Below are 18,807 nucleotides of genomic sequence, written 5' to 3'. Positions count from 1 at the left end.
GTCCGCTGTGCCAAGAAAGCAACCAACAGCCCTGAGCTCGGGGGGGAGTTTGGTATTTAAAGGCAAAACCACAAGGTTACGATTTTCCCACCACGTTCGTACAATACCTTATAAAAGTACACACTGGTCTAAACATCATAAACCGCCTTCCTGCAATATCTGCAGGGCTGACGCACTAGGAACGCATCCTGCCTCTGACGGCAAGATTAGATTTGAGCCTAACTGCTGAGGTTTGCACCAGTTCCTCCCAAGCGCCGAGCTAAATTGGGTCAGGGGTCCCCAGTATGGGCTGGCATGTCAGCACACTAAGGTTTCAAAAATAAGGTTTTTTCCTTGTAAATTTTGTATGATTATAGTTTAATATAAAGGTCTTGATCCATTTTGACTTAATTTTGTGAATGGAATAATGAAGAGATTAAGTTTTCTTTTATCCCATATGGGTATGCAGTTTTTCCAGCATAATTTCTTAAACTGTCCATCTTTCCCTATTGATTTTATTCGGCATCTTTGTTAAAAATTATTTGGCAGTATATATGTGAATTTATCCCTGAACTCTATTCTGTTATGTTGTAATTTCTTTTTTTTAATGTGAGAGGCGGGGAGGCAGAGACAGAGTCCTCCATGCGTCCTGACCAGGATCCACGCGGCAAGCCTACTAGGGGGCGATGCTCTGCCTGTCCTGGCCGCTGCTCCGTTGCTCAGCAACCAAGCCATTGTAGTGCCTAAGATGAAGTCATGGAGCCATCCTCAGCTCTTGGGCCAACTCGCTCAAACTGTTTGAGCCATGGCTGGGGGAGGGGAAGAGAGAAAGAAGAGGGAAGGGTGGAGGAGCAGATGGCTGCTTCTCCTGTGTGCCCTCACTGGATGTTGAACCTGGGACTTCCACATACTGGGCCGATGCTCTACTGCTGAGCCAACTGGACAGGGTGTAAATTTTAATATGTTTTCAAATCAACTGCGTAAGTCCTCCAATTTGTTCTTCTTTGTCAAGTTTGATTTGGCTGTTCTTGATCTGTTTATTTCCTTATTGATTTTAGAATCATTTTCTCAATTTCTTCAAAAATCATGCGGAAATTTTAATTTCTACTCCTTGTTTTAACAAGGAGAAGATCTTCACATCACTTTGAAAAAACTCAATCTTGTATTTTACTTATTCAACACAATTTATTAAGCACCTACTTTCTTCTGGCAACTATTCAAGGTTATTATTATAACAGTGAACAGATCAGTCAGAGAACCCCATCTTCACAGTGTTCTGTTTTATATAGAAAATAAACTTAATTGATATCGTATATGTACAAAAATGATAAGAGGCAAGGTAATAGAAAGTGTATGGTATATGTGCAGAGAGGCTATTTTAAGTAGAGACGTCATGGAAAACCCCGATAAGTACCTGGCATCTAAGAAGAAACCAGAATACATTAAAGGGGTGAGTCATGCGAATACTGGAGGCAGAGCATTGATAGCAGAGGGAATAGCAAGAAGATCCTGAGGGGGGAGCGCCTGCCAAGTTCAAGGAGGGAGAACGGAGCCCGTGGGCAGACAGTGAGGGATGGGAGGGTGTCTTCCGTGGTACAGATGGAATGATGTGTGTTTATGAAAGGGGTGCCATAACGTTTCAAAGTGGTTTGGAGAGCCAGAAGTGGAAGTCAGGAAATTGGCTAAGAAGATATTGCATTAGAACCAGGCAAAAAATGATGGTGATTCTTTTCCTTGATTTTTCATTCTTACTCTATTGATTCTGTAAGTTTTGCATTTTAATGGTATGTGCTATATGTGCTATTTCACAAGAGTTAGGTTTTCCCTATGTGACTATGTTAAAAAATGGAACAGATCGTGGGGATCTAATTTTTGAATTCCATCTCTATTGATACCACCCATGTCTAATTTCATTCTGTTCAATGCCTTGAGCATTTCTGCTTTTCAATTACATTTCTGGTTTTTGACAAATCCAAATCAAATTTTCTTAAGACTTGATAATTCTCTGTGCATTGTTTTTCCTACATATTAAGTGATATTGCTTGATTCTGGCCTCTTTGGAGATGCTTTTGGAAACATGAACGCAGATTCAGTTCATCTCTGTGTCCAGTCCTGGAACAAGGTGGAGGTCTGTGCGTGCTGATGTACGCCATGTTGTCTGTTCTCAATAGTGAAATGTCAGACTGTGACTCTCTCCCTTCATCTTTATACGTGTTATCATTCCAGCAAATCTGTCCCTGAATTAGGAATACTAGGTTAGTTATGGGGTGGCGGGGAAATATTACTAAAATGGTAAATTTGATGCTAGTATTTTAGCCTTAATTATGGTAATGTATTCATTCTCTAATTTAATTTAGTGACAGCACATAAATATGCTCTTGTATTTCAAGAAGTTTTAATTAAGAGTCATGATACTAGTGGGATCATAATTGTGTACATTTTATTATATGAAGGTGAAATGTTTAGTATTATATAAATATTTTAACAAGTTCAGAACAAAACAATAATTGATATGCCAACATGAAGAGATAGTTTTCTTTTATTATGAAATATTAATAAATTTAGCTACTTTTAAAGCCCAGACATCAATTGTTCTGCTTTAAATTGAACATATTCCTCTTCTACTTGACATGTGGGCCATGAGAGAAAGAAAATGCTTCAAGATTTTATCAATGAAATTAGACATGAGACAAACTACTCTGTAGCTGAAAGAATTCTGTGCTCATTGGGGGACCAGACTCTGGCCCTGCTCCACCAGCCCCTCTCTGTGACGGCAAAGCCCACGGCCCCAGGGCAATCCTTGGAGAGGAGTCTCTGAGTGATCTAAACCTTCTGCCTTTATTACTACTTGCCAGGAAAGAATTGAGAATGGGCTGGCTTGACTTTTACCCATTTTTAGCTGGGTTTTATAGTCTCATGCAGTGTATAGATTGATAATTCAAATCCAATAAGTCATAACATTTTATTTCAATTTACAAATTAATTATTCTGTATACTGGAATTTGTGCACACAAGAGTTTCAACCTCTTTATTATCACATTCATGCTCATCTTACTAAGTTGTGGTCACTGTGTTATGACCTTCTTAACGATATCAATTAATAAATTCAACACACAAAAAATATTACTGTGTGTGGGTACACAACAGACTATCCTTGGTCATTTGTTTCTTTGTCTAGGGCACAGTGTACTTACTGCACAGAGGTACCAATCCACAAATACTGGTTAATTAATAGTTGAATTATTTTTGTCTTAACATAAAATCTGTATTTCTCACTGTCATAAGACTGAAATCTCACCTACTGCCGTGAGTCTACAGCCTTTGCCATAGTCACAGCTTAAGGCTCCCCTCCTCCTTTTCCTTAATATTCTGTTGCTCAGGCAACAAGGGTACCCATGCCTGCCTGCATTCTGTTGCTAAGGCAACAGGGTATAGTTGGCAGGCTGCTTTAAGACATCAGATGTTTGCAATATCAGAGGTACCTGTGGTTTACAACTTCTTGATCACTCCTTGTATGCATAATGGTCTTTAGGATGTGCACCAGACTCTAGTCTTTGTATTTAAAGATAATTGTGGACGTTTATAACCATCCAGTACCATACACGTGGCCAGAAATATTCTTTTGTATCATAATATCAGGACTGTAGATCTTGCCTCATTTTAGCAAAAGTCTTGCTTATTTTCAATTGTAGCTATTCTCCACCCCTATCTCTTTTTCATAGTGCATAATCTAGTTTTACTTAAATTTAATAAACACTGGTTGATCTCTACTTGCCACAGTCAATCTGGCACAATAAAAAAATCCTGATTTACTGCCCGGAAAACCATGTTCTTTCTTTTTCGCAGAGGTTCTACACTTTCCTGGCTTGGAGCTCATTTGTTTCTGGCTGGCACTGGAGCAGGAATGGAGCCACGGGAGAACTACACTACTTTCCCATATGACAGCAGCTCCACTGGCATTGTGGGTAGATGAAAGCTCTTGTTTGACAGCACTCAATCCTGCATGATACACAGAACTTGTTTATGAATTTCATAACTAAAGAAGATTTTTAAGCAGTAAATACTTCCTAGCACTTACAGAATGGTCACCTTTGCCACACAAAATTTTATCCTAACACTGTAAGCCAACCCTCTGATTTCATAAGGTTACATATTTCTTCTTTGACAGTATGGAATAATTTTCACAATTGGATTACATTAGGTGATGCAGCTGTAATGCACACGAAAATATTTTCTTGCTTCAGAGATATATTTCAAAGAATTTTATAAGAAATAAAATTCTAGAACTCCATTTCCTACTACAGTGCCAAAATACTTATTCAAATAACTCACCCCATAAGTGAAGTAATTCAGTGAGAATTTAAACAATTACAAAGCTTACAGGACCTCCAGTGTCCACCGTAGCTGCCGTGGTGTGGGGCGGGGGCAGCAGGCTAATACATTCAGTGCTTCTGCGTCTGGTGTGGTCTGTGAATTCTGGATGACCACACCAGAGTTGAAGAAAGTTGGAAGTGATGACCTCTCAGAATCCTTTGAAACCGTCCATTACTCTGAAATTATGGTTCATCAGCCTGAACTACTTACTGCTGGTCCATGCCCATTTCAAAACATTTAGAGGACACAAGCTTCACTGTGTTAAACCTTTCACCACACAACATCTGGGATGTTTTCTCTGTGTTAAAGCATTTCTGTCTATTTCACAGCTTTCGCTGTCAGGGGAAACCACCCTCTGTAGCCACAATGCTCTAATGGAAACACACACTCCATCTGCTTCAATCCAGAGGCCGACTTCCCTAAAAGTTAATCTTACGTTTGTGGGTTGTATTCTATTTCTATGAACAGTGTTGAACTTGTCTAGAAGGGTAGGAGGCAGGATTCCGATGCACTGCTAGGTTTCCTGTGTGCTTAAGGAACAAAGATGCTGAACAGAGGGAGACTCAGCTCCTTAGCTCAGCCCCGAGGCGTCCTGCCACACGGGGGCGCTGCTGAGACTCTGCCCTCTGAGGGCAGAGGCCATTCCTTTTCTTTCTTTATTCATGCCCCTCATACCAGGAACAAGGGGAATAAATTAGGAACCAAACAAGGCTAGTGAGTTTCATTTAATTTTCAAGGCTATGGAATTATGGTCTGCGAATAAAACAGAAGAAAAATAATGGGATCAAGACAGGGCCAGTTTGGCAGGGCATTGGACAGAATGGAAAAGGATAGGGAAGGGCCTCACAGTTGGATGCAAAGATTTTGGTATTATTCTAATACTTATGTTAGGTGGTAGATCTCGAAGGCCAATTCTGTATTCTTCATGACTTAGGGAGGTATTACTTCCATGTATCAAAATGTCTATGATTGAAATGAATGGATGCGGTAAGAATCATCAGTTATGTTCATTTAACTATTTATATTCATTCATTCCTACTCAGCAAATGACTGTCACATGTCTTATACGTGGTAGATGTTGTATATGTTTTTCTTGTATTGCATAAACATTGAAGTGTGGTTCTTAAAGATTCTATGGTACAGATGATTTTTATTTCATTATAAACTATTAAGAAATTGGCTTTAAATTCTAGTGAAGAAAACAAGGTTGCAGGTTATTTATGGCTGTCCTTGGTGGGGTCTTAGGCCACTTCCCCCGGTGGAGGGCACTGAGACCAACACGGGAAATGATAAGGATATCCAGAATTTAAAGTAGTGCAAACAAGCTAGGTTAATAACACTGGAAACTTAGAAAAAATATAAACTCTTTTAAATGCAAAAATCATCTCATTTCATAAGAGTTATAGTTTCTTTTCAAGAACAGCAGGCACAAAGTATGGAAAAATAATGTTTCTTACAAAATATTTTCATTACAAAATCAGTATGTTATTTTAGTGTAAGAAGAAAGTCATTCAAGGCACTAAGAGGTTTAGGGTCTTAATCAGCCTCAGGGCTTTTAAACAACTGTGATGAAGCAAGTTTTTCCATTGGTCAGTGGATTGTCAGTTCTGCTCGGTGTTCAGATATGTTTATTTTCCACTTTACTGAACTCTTAAGAGTGTCTTCAGGGAAGAAAATACAACCTTCATTTATTTTTGTAATCTAAACCATAGCGAGGTAAAGGCTTTCAGTAAATGTTGGTCAACTCCAAGTTGAACAAGTCCTTCTAATGGCCCCTAATTCTGTTCTCTAGGATTTTACTGGTGCGTTTGGATCAGGACCGAGACCAGGTAACTTAGTGCTGGCAGTAATGAAATCATGCATGCCTCCCTGAAGTTCAATGCAATTTATGATATAGTTTTATATCTTTCCCCCTTTTATTTCTTCAGCTTTGCTGCCTCTTCACCTGCTTCTGAAAGTGCCACCCCTCATGCTCAGGGCCCACATTAAAGAGGCAGAGGACAAGTTAGTGATGGGGTGGCAGTCCCTAACCTTCTGCTGTGATTCTCTGCAATGTCAAAGATCACAGTAGTACTTACTAGATCAAGTTGATATCAAGCACACAATGGGCAAACACAGAATTAGAGTTGGTCCTGAAATGTCTGAATGATTCTTGGGGTGAGGGGTAATTTTAAAACAAACAGCAGGAGAATTCCGTTTTGTCTATCATTAGTTGGCATTTAAAAATATTGAGGAGGAGACAAGATGGCGCTGGAGTAGGCGGACGTACCAGCATCTACCTCCCAGAACCAAAGTGGATTACAAACTAATTTTATGAACTATCATCTGGAAAAACCAACTTTGGACTAAACTAAGAGGACTCTTCAACCAAGGAACACTGAAGAAGCCACACCGGGACTGGTAGGAAAATCGGAAACACAGAAACATGGAGAGGGCTGCCCAGCTGCTCGGAGTGAATGGCAGCAGGGAGAGACTTGCATGGCGGGAAGTGAGTTTAGCAGAGGGGAAAGGGTCCTGAGCCCCAGGAACAAAGCCCCAGACTGCAGCCCCAGAGCCCAGAAGAGGCGTAAGGACAGTATTTAGCTGGAAACAAGTCAAGATACTGTTTGTGAGAGAGTCTGATTTCTCAGACCCAGGATCCTTCTTAAAGGGACCGCGCAGAACATCTCTCTCAAAAACAATCACCTGGAGCTCCTGGGGACGGGGGGAGAGAGGAGAGGTCCACAGTAACAGGAAGGGAGTGTAATCTAGGAGGCATAGGGAGAAACATTTTGGGAGATAGCCACCCTAACCCCTGGAACGAGTCACTCCCCAAAACTGAAGTGAATATTTCCCCCGGAAATAGCAATACCAGCAAAGGGAAGCAGGAGAGCAGCCAAACAAGCTCCCCTGCGGCATTCAGAGCAGAGTCGCATAGAAGGAGGGAGCTTTTGGGTCTACAGTAGTGAGTCTTAGGGTCCGAGCTGCAACGCCCCCACCCACGCGGCTGAGGGCGCACCGGAGAGCGGGCGGCAGTGGGAGACAAAAGCGCGGTTCTGCTGGCAGGGGCGGAAGCCGGCTGGCCACCACTGGGCTCAGGTGTGAGCTCAATCTTGCCCAGCTCGGGAGAAGGGGGCGTGCAAAAAACGGTCAAGCTCACCTGCTGGCAGCCTGTAATGGAGCCTCCGGGAGAAGGGCGGGAACCCTGGAAAGGGTGGAGACCAGCCCCGGAGCAAGGGCAGAGCAGCACAGCCCTGCCCCGCCCGTGCAACCCAGGCTTGCAGTCTGACTTTGTAGCCGGCTCCTCCCGCGGGGGTAGAGCCAAAAGCCCAGAATAGGCGGAGTTCCGCTAGGGAGCTGAGATTGGGCACGCAGCCCTGCCCGGCGGTAGAGCCAAGGCTAGCAGCTGTTTCTTGAGTGGGATCCTCCTGCAAGGGCAGGGCGAAAGCTAGGAAACAGGCGGAGACCTGCAGCTGAGCAAAGGTGCTCGCCAGTGCCCTCAGGACCGAGCATAACGTCACATACGTGGGCGGGGCAAAGGCCAAGGCCACCAACCCTTGTGCACCCGAGCACGTGACCACAACCACTCCCGTGAAGAGAAAATGTGGAGGCAGAGAAATACAACACAAATAAAGCAAGAGAAATCCCCAGAAAAGGACCTAAGTGAATCAGATATAACCAAATTACCAGATGCAGAGTTTAAAATAACGATTGTTAGGATGCTCAAAGATATTAGAACAACCATAGATGGCCATTACAAAAACCTAAATAAAGAGATAACAAATATAAAAAAGGACATTGAAATAATAAAAAAGAATCAATCAGAAATGACAAATACAATATCTGAAATAAAGAATACAATGGAAGGAATTAAAAGCAGGATGGATGAAGCAGAGAATCCAATCAGTGAGTTAGAGGACACAATAAATAAAGGTACGGAAGCAGAGCAGAAAAAAGAAAAGAGACTCAAAAAGTCTGAGGAAACTCTAAGAGAGCTCTGTGACAACATGAAGAGAAATAACATCCGCATCATTGGGGTTCCTGAAGAAGAAGAGAAAGAACAAGGGATAGAGACTTTGTTCAAACATATTATAGCGGAAAACTTCCCCCAATTAAGCAGGAAAACATTTCACATGTTCAGGAAGCACAGAGAACTCCATTAAGGAGACACCCAAAGAAACCAACACCAAGACACATCATAATTAAAATACCAAAGCTAAATGATAAAGAGAAAATATTAAAAGCTGCTAGAGAAAAAAAGACTATCACCTACAAAGGAGCCCCCATAAGGATGACTTCTGACTTCTCAACAGAAACACTTGAGGCCAGAAGGGAATGGCAAGAAATATTCAAAGTAATGCAGAACAAGAACCTACAACCAAGACTACTTTATCCAGCAAGGCTATCATTTAAAATTGAAGGAGAAATAAAAAGCTTTACAGACAAAAAAAAAAAACTCAAAGATTTCACGGCAACCTAACCAAGGCTGCAAGAAATGCTAAGGGACCTGTTGTAAACAGATTAAAGGAAAAAAAGAATATAGCAAAAGAGAAAAACAGTTTTAAAGAAAAAAAATGGCAATAAACAATTACATATCAGTAATAACCTTAAATGTTAATGGATTAAATGATCCAATCAAGAGACATAGGGTAGCTGCGTGGATAAGAAAACAGGACCCATACATATGCTGTCTACAAGAGACACACCTTAAATCAAAAGATGCACACAGACTGAAGATAAAAGGATGGAAAAAAATAATTCACGCAAATGGAAATGAAAAAAAAGCTGAGGTAGCAATACTTATATCAGACAAAATGGACTTTAAAACAAAGACCATAGTTAGAGATAAAGAAAGTCAGTACATAATGATAAAGGGAGCAATCCAAAAGGAAGATATAACCATTATAAATATCTACGCACCTAATAGAGGAGCACCTAAATATATAAAGCAGACTTTGATGGACTTAAAGAGCGAGATCAACAGCAATACTATAAAAGTAGGGGATTTCAATACCCCATTAACATCATTAGATAGATCCTCAAGAAAGAAAATTAACAAAGAAACAGCAGACTTAAAGAACATATTAGATCAACTCGATTTAATAGATATATTCAGAACCTTTCACCCTAAAACAGGAGAATATACATTCTTTTCAAGCCCTCATGGTACATTCTCTAGAATAGACCACATGTTAGGGCACAAAAGCGGGCTCAACAAATTTAAGAAGATTGAAATCATATCGATCACTTTCTCTGATCACAATGGCATTAAACTAGAAATCAGCCACAATAGAAAAACTAAAAAACATTCAAACACTTGGAAACTAAATAGCACGTTATTAAACAATGAATGGGTTAACATTGAGATCAAAGAAGAAATTTTAAAATTCCTAGAAACAAACGATAATGAGCATACATCAACTCAAAATTCATGGGACACAGCAAAAGCAGTCCTGAGAGGGAAGTTTATAGCATTACAGGCATACCTCAAGAAGCTAGAAAAAGCTCAAATAAACAACTTAACCCTGCATCTAAAAGAACTAGAAAAAGAACAGCAAGTAAAGCCCAGAGCGAGTAGAAGGAAAGAAATAATAAAGATCAGAGCAGAAATAAATGACATAGAGGCTAAAGAAACAATACAGAGGATCAATGAAACCAGGAGCTGGTTCTTTCAAAAGGTAAACAAGATCGATGAACCTTTAACGAGACTCACCAAGAAAAAAAGAGAGAGGACTCAAATAAATAAAATTAGAAACGAGAATGGAGAAATAACAACTGACACAACAGAAATACAAAATACTGTAAGAAAATACTATGAAGAACTGTACGCCAAAAAACTAGACAACCTAGATGAAATGGACAAATTCCTTGAATCATATAATCTTCCAAAAATCAATCTGGAAGAATCAGAAAACCTAAACAGACCAATTACAACAAATGAGATTCAAACAGCTATCAAAAAACTCCCCAAAAAGAAAAGTCCTGGGCCTGATGGCTTCACAAGTGAATTCTACCAAATATTCAATGAAGAACTAACTCCTATCCTTCTCAAGCTATTTCAAAAAGTTCAAGAGGAAGGAAGACTTCCAAACTCCTTTTATGAGGCGAGCATAATTCTGATTCCAAAACCAGACAAAGACAACAAAAAAAAAGAAAATTATAGGCCAATATCCCTGATGAACTTAGATGCAAAAATCCTCAACAAAATATTAGCAAACCGGATCCAGCAATATATGGAAAAAATCATACACCATGATGAAGTAGGATTTATTCTGGGGAGGCAAGGCTGGTACAATATTCGCAAATCAATCAATGTGAATCATCACATAAACAAAAGAAAGGAGAAAAACCACATGATAATTTCAATAGATGCAGAAAAACCATTTGATAAAGTCCAGCACCCATTCATGATCAAAACTCTCATCAAAGTGGGAATAGAGGGAACATACCTCAACATGATAAAGGCCATCTATGACAAACCCACAGCCAACATCATACTCAATGGGCAAAAATTAAAAGCAATCCCCTTAAGATCAGGAACAAGGCAGGGGTGCCCCCTTTCACCCCTCTTATTCAACATAGTTCTGGAAGTCCTAGCCACAGCAATCAGACAAGAAAAAGAAATAAAAAGGCATCCAAATTGGAAAAGAAGAAGTAAAACTATCATTATTTGCAGATGACATGATATTGTATATTGAAAACCCTAAAGTCTCAGTCAAAAAACTACTAGACCTAATAAATGAATTTGGCAAGGTGGCAGGATATAAAATCAATACTCAGAAATCAGAGGCATTTTTATACACTAATAATGAACTGTCAGAAAGAGAAATCAAGGAATCAATCCCCTTTACCATTGCAACCAAAAAAATAAAGTACCTAGGAATAAATCTAACCAAGGAGTTTAAAGATTTGTACTCGGAAAATTATAAAACATTGATAAAAGAAATCAGGGAAGATATGAATAAGTAGAGGCATATACCGTACTCATGGTTAGGAAGAATAAACATCATTAAAATGTCTATATTACCCAAAGCAATTTATAAATTCAATGCAATACCGATTAAAATACCAATGACTTACTTCAAAGACATAGAACACATATTCCAAAAATTTATATAGAACCAAAAAAGAACACAAATAGCCTCAGTAATCTTGAAAGGGAAGAAAAAAGCGGGAGGTATCACACTTCCAGATATCGTTATATTATAAGGCCATTGTACTCAAAACAGCATGGTACTGGCATAAGAACAGGCACATAGATCAATGGAACAGAACAGAGAACCCAGAAATAAACCCACAGCTCCATGGACAACTGATATTTGACAAAGTAGGTAAGACAATACAATGGAGTAAAGACAGCCTCTTCAACAAATGGTGTTGGGAAAACTGGACAGCTACCTGCAAAAAAATGAAACTAGACCACCAACTTACACCACTCACAAAAATAAACTCAAAATGAATAAAAGACTTGAATGTAAGCCGTGAAACCATAAGCATCTTAGAAGAAAACATAGGCAGTAAGCTCTCTGACATCTCTCGCAGCAATATATTTCCTGATTTGTCTCCACAGGCAAGTGAAATAAAAGACAGGATAAACAAATGGGACTTTATCAAACTAAAAAGCTTCTGCACAGCTAAAGACAATAAGAACAGAATAAAAAGTCAAACTACACAACGGGAGAATATATTTGACATAGTGTCTGATAAGGGGTTAATAACCAAAATTTATAAAGAACTTGTAAAACTTAATACCAGGAAGACAAACAATCCAATCCAAAAATGGACAAAAGAAATGAATAGACACTTCTCCAAAGAGGACACACAGAGGGCCAACAGGCATATGAAAAAATGTTCAACATCACTAATGATAAGAGAAATGCAAACTAAAACCACAATCAGATATCACCTCACACCAGTCAGAATGGCGATCATCAATAAAACAACACAGAATAAGTGCTGGCAAGGATGTGGAGAAAAGGGAACCCTCCTGCACTGCTGGTGGGAATGCAGACTGGTGCAGCCACTGTGGAAAACAGTATGGAGATTCCTCAAGAAATTAAAAATCGAACTGCCTTTTGACCCAGCTATACCACTGTTAGGAATATACCCCAAGAACACCATAGCACTGTTTGAAAAGAAGAAATGCACCCCCATGTTTATGGCAGCATTGTTCACAATAGCAGAGATTTGGAAACAGCCCAAGTGTCCATCAGAGGACAAGTGGATTAAAAAGCTTTGGTATATATATACTATGGAATACTACTCAGCCATAAGAAATGATGACATAGGATCTTTTACAACAACATGGATGGGCCTTGATAACATTATACTGAGTGAAAGAAGTAAATCAGAAAAAACTAAGAACTATATGATTCCATACATAGGTGGGACATAAATATGAGATTCAGAGACATGAACAACAGTGTTGGGGTTACAGGGTGGGGGGAGGAGAGGGAGGGGGTTGGGGGAGGGAAGGGGCACAAAGATCATGGCTTTTCAGCATTTGCCATATTCCCTTTTAATCTATAGACAGACAGCAAATATTTACGTATGATGTTCCCACTATAAAGACTGCTGTCTTAGGGACAAATGCTGATAAACTATTTCAGCAGTTCCTCCTTCTTCAAGACTTATATGTCAACATAGAGCTCCATGTTTCATAGGACATACTCAAGCTCACTCCGTGCTCCCTGGAGCTTTAGTGCAAGGGAATGCCCCCCCCCCTTTATTTTTATTGTAGTATTTTTTCTTTTATTTATTTATTTTTTGTATTTTTCTGAGGATGGAGATGGGGAGCCAGTCAGACAGACTCCTGCATGCGCCTGACTGGGATCCACCTGGCATGCCTACCAGGGGGGAATGCTCTGCCCATCTGCGGTGTTGCTCTGTTACAACCGGAAGCATTCTAGCGACTGGGTCGGAGGCCATGGGGCCATCCTTAGTGCCCGGGGTGGCTTTGCTCCGGTGGTGCCTTGGCTGCATTCGGGAGGAGAGAGACGAAGAGGAAGGAGAGGGGGAGGGGTGGAGAGGTAGATGGGTGCTTCTCCTGTATTCTCTGGCCAGGAATCGAACCCGGGAATCCTGCACACCAGGCCAATGACTCCGACGGGTCTACCATATCATGCTTTTTACTTAAAATAAAAAATAAAAAAATTTACATTTCTTTTGAATGCTGATGAACAGGAGACACCAAATCTTTTTCGCCTGCAAACTACTACCTTCTTTATTAGATCTAGCTAATAACACTGTTTTGTCTTTTCCAAATAGCTCCAGATATATGGAAAAGATTTATATAGGCGGATGAGGATCCTCAAACCCCTCAGCGAGATCTTCTGAGAATGGCTTTTAAGATACCTAGAGGCAGAAAAAGCCCAATAGAGATCAGGGGAATTACTAGCTTTTAGGATACACTCTTAAAGGCTCCAATGCCCCAAAGGGGTCTCATAGGATGCCATCTGGATCCTGCTTCAATAGTGGAAAGGAAGGTCATTGAGCTAAAGCCTGCCAGGCTTACACGCCTCTGTTGTGAGGAAACAGGAACACTGGAAGGTGGGCTTCCCCCTCGCTCCTCTAAGGGAAGGTTCAGTCTCTTCCAGCCCTGCTCCAGCCACCTATGACCTAACCTTGCCCAGAAAGCTGGGGTTTGCCACGGAAGGCTGAAGGTGCCCAGGGCCGTCGGCCCCATCTACGACACTGTGGACGAGCCTAGGGTATTTCTTCCAAGAAGCAGGTAAACTGATCTCATTTGCACAAGGGCCACTTAACTATGTTTTGGCTGAATAGTCAGGTTTTTTATTCTTCCCTCAAAGATCTCTGTTGTGGGTGTTGATAGTCCTATTTTCTGCTGCTTTGCTTAATATATAGTGTTTCCTTTATCCCTCCTACTTCAATGCCCCACTCATATTTCAGGCTGGGACCTACTCCTAATTTAGAGCTCTCTTTCCTCCTTTTGCCAACTTGTATTATGAATTTACCGCATGCCACCCAGCTTAGTGTATCCCAAGGTTCTCTTTACCATGCCACAGTCACAGAGCTCCAGGGAAAAGCAACCTGGTCTCAACTCTCCAGGCAGAGAACAGAAGCTCCATATCCACGCATGCTGCAAATGGCTTTTTCCAGTCTACCTGAATCATTACCAGCTAGAAGCAGCGGTCATTGGGACTTGGATGTGAGATGCAAAGTATAGAATGGTGACAACAATTCCAGTGCCATGCAGACTTTTCCTGTGGGGAATTTTCCTGGACTCCTGCTCCGTGTGACAGCTCCTAACAGACTGAACTGTGGTTGGGTTGCATTTTTCAGGGATTTGGCATGGTGATGGGGCCAACTTGGACTTGGTGAACATGTTAAGGACACTACTCTTTTATGGATTCTTGCTGTATTGGCCAAGAGTTTGCTTAAAGGCTTTTAATCACTGAAAAAAAAAATAGAGGACTGGATGAAGAAGATGGGGCACATATACACCATGGTATACTATTCAGCTAGGAGAAATGATGACATCGGATCACTTACAGCGGAATGGTGGAGTCTTGGTAGCATTGTGCAGGGTGAAATAAGCGAATCAGAAAAAAACAGGAACTGCAGAATTTCATACATTGGTGGGACATAAAAGCGAGACTAAGAGGCATGGACAGGAGTGTGGTGGTTACGGGGGGTGCGGGGAGGGAAGGAGGGAGAGGGGGAGGGGGAGGGGTACAGAGAGAACTGGATGGAGGGTGGCGGAGGACGATCTCTCTTCGGGTGATGGGTATGCAACAGAACTAAATGACAAGATAACCTGGAAATATTTTCTTTGAATGTATGTACCCTGATTTATTGATGTCACCCCATTCAAATAAAATTTTATTTATAAATAAAAAATTTGAAATACTTTGTGTTCATTTACTTGATTTAAATATAGGATGTTTTTTCCAGATTTTTATTTCTGCTTTGGTAGGAATGTTAACCAGTTGACCTATAGATGCTTGAAGTGCATAGCTGCTAGCAAGAACTAGTAGCCATGTTTCAAATACATATTTCTATAAACCCTAGACCTGGATGATACAAGAGCCTAAAGCATATTTTTTTCTATCTCCTTTATTCTGACACATCCTCCTTTTTAGTTATTCTGATTTATATTTGACTGAAACAATATTATATTGCATTGTTTCTTTAGTAATTTAATAATTATGATTTCTTAAAACAAATGTTTATAACTATGGTTTGTGGAACAAAGAATGTGTTTATTAGTCTCTGGTTTCTATTAAAGAAAATCAAACTACAACAGCAACGGTAAAGGTGTGAGCCAAAGCTGGACAACTCAGGACAAACGTAGTGACTATGCTTTTCACATGGGTGCAAGCGCACGATTCCTGACTATAAGGTTCTATTGTACTACTTTGGTTAATCTGGAATCACTGGATCATGCGATTTTCACTTTATCTTCTTAAATTAACATCTTTATAGTTAAAACACATAGTGAACAAAGGTGACATGAATTGATTTACTGTAATGTTAGTCCATTTCTCCATATTTATTAAAGGTGCTTTGAAAGAGTTATTGACAGTTTGGGGCCATTTACACTGTCAACGTGGAGGAAGAAATGGATGATTTTGTTATTAAGATGCCCAAAGCTGTCATTTTGCCCTTGCTTCGCCTCTACTATTCTGTCGTAAAGGAAGTTCATAGCAAAATCATGACACTAAAACAATCATTGGCCCTGGCCGGTTGGCTCAGTGGTAGAGCGTCGGCCTGGCGTGCAGAGGTCCCGGGTTCGATTCCCGGCCAGGGCACACAGGAGAAGCGCCCATGTACTTCTCCACCCCTCCCCCTCTCCTTCCTCTCTGTCTCTCTCTTCCCCTCCCGCAGCCGAGGCTCCATTGTAGCAGAGATGGCCCAGGCGCTGGGGATGGCTCCTTGGCCGCTGCCCCAGGCGCTAGAGTGGCTCTGGTCATGACGGAGCGACGCCCTGGAGGGGCAGAACATTGCCCCCTGGTGGGCAGAGTGTAGCCCCCTGGTGGGCGTGCTGGGTGGATCCCGGTCGGGCGCATGTGGGAGTCTGTCTGACTATCTCTCCCCGTTTCGAGCTTCAGAAAAATACAAAAAAAAATAATAATAAAATAAAAAAATAAAAAATAAAAATAAAACAATCATTGTTGATTACTTCTATATCAGCAAGAATAGACAAGCACATATATGCAGACAATTCCTAGGTCTGTGTGATTCATCCTAAGGCTTCCTTTTTCTAAAAGCGTGTTGAATTAGCCCGGTTTAAGATTTGACTTTATGTTGGCGAAATTCATCAAATCTTTGTATCTTTAAACAAACCAGTATATTATACCTCAGTTTACATGTAACACATATTTTATACCTACAGTTTGTTATACTGCTCAACTTTTGTAAATATACTGATTCATATGTTTTTAAAATTAAAAAAGAATATAGTATAGCATGTGTAAGTGTCATCAGTGAGTGCTAAAGTTTATCTAGAAAGGAGATGATATTAGAGAATACATTAGTGGACATGTATTTGGATAACTGAATATGGTAGTAGGTAGTACGTTTCTATTTCTGAGTAAAAAAAAATCTTCAGTTTTTCTTTTCATTTTAAAAAACTATAGAAATGATCCCTGAAAGTATAGTCTTTTTCTTTTCATTTTAAACCACCAGTACCAGCCCGATCCACTTAGATCACCTCGTCTGCAAATCACGCTCTATTGCAGTATCTCCAGCCTAACTAGGAGAAAAGAAGTCATCCTGAGACACTGCTTCTCTGGTCAGTTGCCAGTTACACTTTAGGTATTCGTTATTAACAGTAGGTGAAGCACAGGAAGGTGTGAGTGTTTTGTTTAAAAATAAGCAGATTTACTAGTTTTTTTTCACGTACTTAAAATTGGATTTAGCTTTCTTGTATAGAAAAGGACATGCTGGAAATTATATCTAACCAACAGCAGCAGCCCTGTGCTGCCTAAACGTTCTGGAAATATTGTCAGGGAGGCGAGATTTACATACATCACCACCTGGTTGTGCCCCAGCGGTATATCCTCTGTGAGCGTCACTTTCCCTGTGCTGTGGGATAGCAAGTGAGAACTATCATTTTAGAGTTCCAATGGCTGTATTGCAATAAGATCTTCCTCCGTGTTACCCCTAAAATTCTAGGTCCATCTTGTGTTCGTACAGCAGTATCAAAACTCCTGTAGTGCAAATAACCACGGAACCATTTCAGGCTAACACAATTAAAAGTTCTCTTAGTCTTTGAATACTAACTTGAGTGTGCAAATAATTTATTTTATAGACATTCTTTAGGTTAAATAAAAGACTATAGTTCTCTGCTAACAGAAATTAAAATTTAGGAATTCTGATATCACATAGATGAAAATATTAATAGTAATTAACATGGAATCAATAAGTGAATAATTTAAACATGTTAATTATTTTAGCTCTACTTCCCTAACTCTACTTTCTTTAAAAAAAAACACTTCTTGTTTTTATTAGTTTTAATTTTCTTTTCTTTTCAAATTTTATTCATTCATTTTAGAGAAGAGAGAGAAAAGGGGGGGAGGAGCAGGAAGCATCAACTCCCATAGGCGCCTTCACCAGGCATGCCCAGGGCTTTGAACCGGCGACCTCAGCGGTTCAGGTCGATGCACTCCCCACTGCACAACCGCAGCTCAGGCTGCTTCTCTGACTCTCCTCACTGACAGATTTTCATTGCAAAGTTGGGCCATACCCGAATACTACACGTACTACTATTTTCCTGATACATGTTTTTATAACTTTTTGAAAGGAACATTACATTTTGTTTTTCAATTACAGTTTACAGTCAATATTATTTTGTATTAGTCTTAGGCATACAGCATAATGGTTAGGTAACCATGTACTTTACAAACTGTTCCTCCTGGTATTTCTGGTACCCACGTGATGACATACATAGTTATTACAATATTATTGACTGTGTTCCCTATGGGTTTCTTTAATTTGATTCACTTTCTCAACTTAAATTTATTTGAAAGAGAGTTTATCATTGCTACAAATGGGAAGAAAGTAAAGTATAACTGGCCATAAATAGCAACTGTATAAAAAATACAAATCTAAGCGAGAGAGCATTATTAAAATTCTAAATTGATATTGCTATCTGCTTATTATGAGGTCTTTTTTATGAGAGAGTATTAGCTAATATTTGAGAAGGGGTGATAACATCTCTGCTCCATACAGAAACTAAACCTTGATACTGGTTCTCTTGTCTGTAGAGTCACATGAATCAAACAGCTGGATGTTTTGAATGAGAAAAAAAGAAGTCTAGGGTCTGTTGTATATGAAAAGGAAAGGTCCTTTCCTGTTGAGATAGGGGAAGTGGTGTCTTGTATATGTGAAAATTGGATCATACCAAACTTTAGGAGAAGTGTATTCTTTGTCAACACTTAGAGTACATTTAATGTTGTGGATGCTCTCAGAGTGGGTCAAATGTAAATTTGAGGGGATATCAGTCAAACTCAA

Source organism: Saccopteryx leptura, chromosome X (assembly GCF_036850995.1).
Source record: "Saccopteryx leptura isolate mSacLep1 chromosome X, mSacLep1_pri_phased_curated, whole genome shotgun sequence".
Lineage (NCBI taxonomy): Eukaryota > Metazoa > Chordata > Mammalia > Chiroptera > Emballonuridae > Saccopteryx > Saccopteryx leptura.
The sequence above is the reverse complement of the archived record's forward strand: the minus strand, read 5'-3'. Positions refer to the sequence as shown.